The 5,200-nt window shown below is 36.9% G+C and overlaps 1 long non-coding RNA gene across 1 annotated transcript in view; it reads left to right on the top strand.

Annotated features, from left to right (window-relative positions):
* The first annotated feature begins 1,341 nt into the window (after positions 1 to 1,341).
* LOC124957027 overlaps positions 1,342 to 5,200 on the top strand; it is an 18,382-nt gene continuing 14,523 nt past the window's right edge. Inside the window, exons 1-2 of the long non-coding RNA XR_007103424.1 lie at positions 1,342 to 1,829; positions 1,948 to 2,055. This is a non-coding gene — a long non-coding RNA (uncharacterized LOC124957027). The remainder of the gene's footprint in view (positions 1,830 to 1,947; positions 2,056 to 5,200) is intronic.

The following is a 5,200-nucleotide window of genomic DNA, read 5'->3' as shown; positions in this document are numbered from 1 at the left end:
TTTTTATATTTCTTTTCCTTTTTTTTCTTTTTCTTTTTTTCCTTCTTCTTTTTTTTTTTTCCTTAATTTTATTTTTATTTTTCCATAAAACACGGGAGAACTTCGTGACTATGAAAGAGGTTTCACGAGAAGATATAATACGAAAAGAATTCGACGGATCAAATTTTACGATCGAGATTTCCTGTTCTATCCTTTTTGCGATAAAGAGAAACGTCATTGTAGAGAACAGATAATGAGAAACGGCACGATCGTTTCTTATAATTCTATTTCTCGAATAAAAAGACGTTCTCTCTCTCTCTCTCTCTGTCTCACTCTCTCTCTCTCTCTCTCTTTTCTATGATAGGGCTAGAATTTCGTAAAAAAAAAAAAAAAAAAAAAAATGCGCGTGCTAGAGAAAGCAAGAGAGAGAGAGAGAGAGAGAGAGAGAGAGGGTAAAGATTTCACGTTTGAAAATAGGTCGTAAAATCGAAAGATTAACACATCGTACAAATGACCTGGTTCGTTTTTCTTTTTTCTTCTTCCTCCTCCTTCTCCTGCTCCTCCTCCTCCTCCTCCTTCTCCTCCTCCTCCTCTTTTTCTTCTTCTTCTTCTTCTTTTCTTCATTTCCTTCGACGATTCCATGTTCTATCGTAGAAATTTGTTCCCATCCTTTAAAAAAACCGACTCTTTGGATGAACGACGACAAGGACGATCCATTTTATTTTCTTTTTTCTTTGTCTTTTTTTTTTTTTTCTTTCCTCCTCCGTTTTCCAAGAAAAAGAGAGAAAGAGAGAGAGAGAGAGAGAGAGAGCAATTTATCGGGCGTTAAAAACTACAAATTAAAGAACCATGAACTCCACCCTATTTCATACTTTATGTCTTTTCATCTCGTGTTTTATTAACATACGCAGTATATTGAGTCTCGAAGGCGGGATGATAAAAGGAACAAAGAAAAAGAAAAGAAAAACAAAAAAAAAGAACAAAAAAAAAAAAAAAAGGAAAAGAAAGAACTAAGAAGAAGAAGAAGAAGAAGAAGAAGAAGAAGCAATAAGATCGATCCTTTTCCCACCTCACCATAATACCCCGTCTCCCATGCCTATCCCCTTAGTTCCCCATATAAAAAATAAAGACAATAACAATCTCGATTATCGATAAACGTTTTATCGGAACAATTAACGTGATTACAATTATTCGTTGTAGAAAGAGACACCACCGGTCTGTGTTAAAGTGAAAAAAAGAAGAAAAAAGAAAAAAGAGAGAGAGAGAGAGAGAGAGAGAGAGAGATAGAGAAAGGGGTGAAGAGGAAGAAGAGGAGTCTGCGTAGATTAGAAGGGTGGGGAATTGCCGTTGGGGGGTGGAGTAAATTTAATGCGAAAATAACGGGGCTCCTTTGGGTAGATGCTAACGACTTCGTACGGGAATATGCATCATTGCTCCTCACTATATATATATATATATATGTACACATATGTATCTATGTATATATATATGTATATATATGTATGTAATGTACACACGTGTTTCTCATCGTGTCACCCGGTTCATATCCACCTATTTGTAAGAGAGACCGTAGAAACAGTCGCGTGTCCTTCTTCTCACTTAACCCCCACTGCCTCCTACCCCTTCCCGACCCTCCACCGCTTTAACGTTCTACTCTATCCTTTTTCTCTGTCTCTCTCTCTCTCTCTCTCTCTCTCTCTCTCTCTCTTTTCTTCCTTTCTCTTTATTTTTACTGTTTTAACTGCGGGATACCGGTGACGGGTCACGTGTCGTGAGATCTCCACCTTCACGAATTTGCACGTACGCCTTGCTTCGAACAAGATCTTCATCCCTTACGTCATTCCCGCCTGGTAAGTACGCGTGTGCGTTTTGTTTATCTTATGTGTGTGTGTGTGTGTGTGTGTGTATGTATGTATGTATGTGTTTTGTCTTTTTTTCAACAATTTTTTTTTTCTTTTTAAATTATAGCAACAAAACGAATGGACTTCGAAAGATCACGATTAACGAAATGATCAATGCGAGAATCTAATCGAATTTAACTCGTCTTCACGTATATCCCACCGACTGGAATCTAAGGTAAGATGATAGAGGATAAGAAGGGTGGTTTTGATAGTACGATCGGGGTTAAGTTTTATTTCTTTTTTTATTTAATAATAAACAAATTTTTAAACGACCATCCTTATCGACATCTTATCAATTTACAACGAATTTATTTCAATCTTCGTGAAATATTATTTAACGATAATGATTGATTAAGATCAAGTGAGATAATCGTCTAACATATTTAACGTATATATTCGATCGTTATTAATAAAAAGGGGAAAGAGAAGGGGTGTGGATTGGACGAGGGATATAACAATTGATTAATATATGTGACCGAAAAGATTCTCTCGATTGATATTAAAAAGTCGATTGAACTCGCTTAATTTCTAATCGTTTAAATTATAATCAAATGCCTAATAACTTTCAATGACCTCCCCTCCAGCTTTCGCTTACGCCTCTTCCCCCCCACCCCCCCCCCACCTTATCCCTTGATCCACTGTACAATTAATCTGACAACGTGTAACAACGATGTAATATCATTTAATTAATTTTCAATATCAATCAATCGATCAAGATAAACGTTCATTTTCAATTCGAATGTGAATTCGAAAAAAAATATATTTTACTATCAACGACGCCCCTTCCTATCCTCTCCCCCGCCCCACTCCCGCCACGAAATCAAACCTTATCCTTCTCCCTCGTGAAACGTCAATGATATTAAAATTTCGAAGAAACAAATACTATTTTATACACGTTTGATCGTCCATTAAGAACATTGATAGAAAAGAAATGATATATATATTAAAATATGAATGTCGGGGGGAGGGGTGGAAGATGGGGTTAAAAAGAAAAAAGTTTAAGAAGAAGAAATCAAAGAAATAAATAAATAAATAAATAAATAAATAAATAAATAAAACAAAACTACCACGAGCCAATAGATAAATCAAGGGAAGGATAAAAAAACTCCCTCTCTCTATCTCTGTCTCTCTCTCTCTCTCTCTTTCTCTCTTTCTCTTTCTCTCTCTCTCTCTTTCTTTGGAGAATCTCAGAGGATTCACAATTTTCGAAAGCTTGGCTCGTACTCGTCGGTTGTTTTCCTACGTTGAGGGATATGAACGTATATATATATATATATATATATATATATATAAAGGTATATATATATATATATATGTATATACCTTTATATATAATAGTAGTACGTAGTAGTAATAGTAGGTAGTCGCAGGTTTCACCACGATTGCTGTTACAGCAACGCCCGTTGACGGGAGGACGCGCGTATCGGTAATGTAACCAATAACGAGCCGCGCCAATGTCTGGCTATATAAGGTCTGTCGTCGTCGTCGTCGTCGTCCCCTCCCTCCTCCCCCACCCCAATCCACCCACCAGCACCAGCACCACCACCACTAACACCACCACCACCACCACCACCACCACCACCACCACCATTACCTTACCCTACCCTTTCTATTTCTCCCACCCTTTTATCCCTCATCCCTCACCTAAACCCATCATCCTTCATATCCACCTCTCGCCCACCTATCCCACACCAACAACACCACCAACACCACTTCATCACCAGCTTCATCAACACCATCAACATCTCTCTCTCTCTCTCTCTCTCTCTCTCTCTCTCTCTCGTTGAGAAACAGTAGTATAGTTTCGTTCGCGTTATAAACCCATGTCATAGTCGAGGTACCCAGTTGTGCTGGCAGACGTTTCGAGTTGGTTTGAGTCCGGGCTAGTCCCGTAACGAGGAGTTTAATGACATCGTCGACGTCCACGTCGGACATGTGGACATGGGTCTCTCACACGAATCTAATGTCTCTTTCTATCTCTCTCTATACATATATATATATATATATATCTCTTTTTCTCTCTCTCTCTCTCTCTCTCTCTGTATATATATATATATATATATATATATATATATATATATATATATATATATATATGTCTATCTATCTATCTATCTATGTATCTATCTATCTATTCTATTTTGATGTGTTCTCTCGTTCAACCCCGTTGATACCGTTCACCCTAACGGTAGCAAGGGTAGTTTCTTTCTCTCTCTCTCTCTCTCTCTCTCTCTCTCTCTCTCTTTCTTTTTATCTTATTCCACTTTCTTTTCCTTTCTCTTTCTTCTCTTTCTTTATTTTGTCTCTTTCGTTTTCTTTTCTTTTCTTTACTTTTTTTTTGCCCCTCTTTTTTTCTTGCAAAAATTTAACGAGCGACAAACTATAATCATATAATCGAAATCTAACGAATACACTAAATGAATCGTACGTATTCATGTATTTCGTTAAATGGTTCATACGAATCGATTGATAAATAATGATTAAATAATGTTATCCTTTGGATATTTATGATTGATGAAAGAATAGAAATTTTCTTTATTCGTAATTCTTTTCTTTCTCTCTTTTTCATCCTTTCTTTCTATTTCTTTTTACAAAGAATTTTTTTATTCATTTGTAAATAATTTGAAGAGATCAATGACGATACCATAAACGATGAAACACATAATATTGCAAGAATTGTTACTATATAACTCTTTCGTAATTTTGGTGATATTTTACGGGAGGTGGTGGGGGGGTTGGGGGTGGAAAAAAAAAAGAGGGCGAGAAAAAGAAAAAAAAAGAAAACATAACGAACCAATTTAGAAAAAAAAAAAAAAGTGGACGTTGAAAAGAGATATTGAAAAAGTGAAGAAGAAAGAAAGGAAAAGCAAGGAGAAAGGGCAAAAATAAAAAAAGAAAGAAAAAAAAAAAGATAAAAAAATAGATCCGCACGAACGAAGAAGAGAGAGAAAGAGAGAGAGACTCATAGGAAAATCATGTGAAAGTTTGAGAACGGTCGAAGCCCGGATGTCACGTTTCGTAAGTTCGACTGTATTCTCACCCTTGTTTTTAAGACGGGGGTGAGGGGTCGAGAGCTCCGATTGCTACACTCGATACACACATGTAACGTACGCACGTGCGTGAAATGTCGCGTAGAAGTACTACACACGTTTTCGGCTCACCCTCCTTCATCTCTCTCTCTCTCTCTCTCTCTCTCTCTCGCTTTTTCTCTCTATCTTTCTATCTCTCTTTATCTCATGAGTGACGGAGAGCAAATGATTTGTCTCTTTGCGGCTTCCGAAACTACTAGACGAGTGATTCTATATCTACGTTACTGTCGC

Source organism: Vespa velutina, chromosome 24 (genome assembly GCF_912470025.1).
Source record: "Vespa velutina chromosome 24, iVesVel2.1, whole genome shotgun sequence".
NCBI lineage: Eukaryota > Metazoa > Arthropoda > Insecta > Hymenoptera > Vespidae > Vespa > Vespa velutina.
Note: the sequence above shows the minus strand (reverse complement) of the source record. Positions and strands in the feature narration are given on the sequence as shown.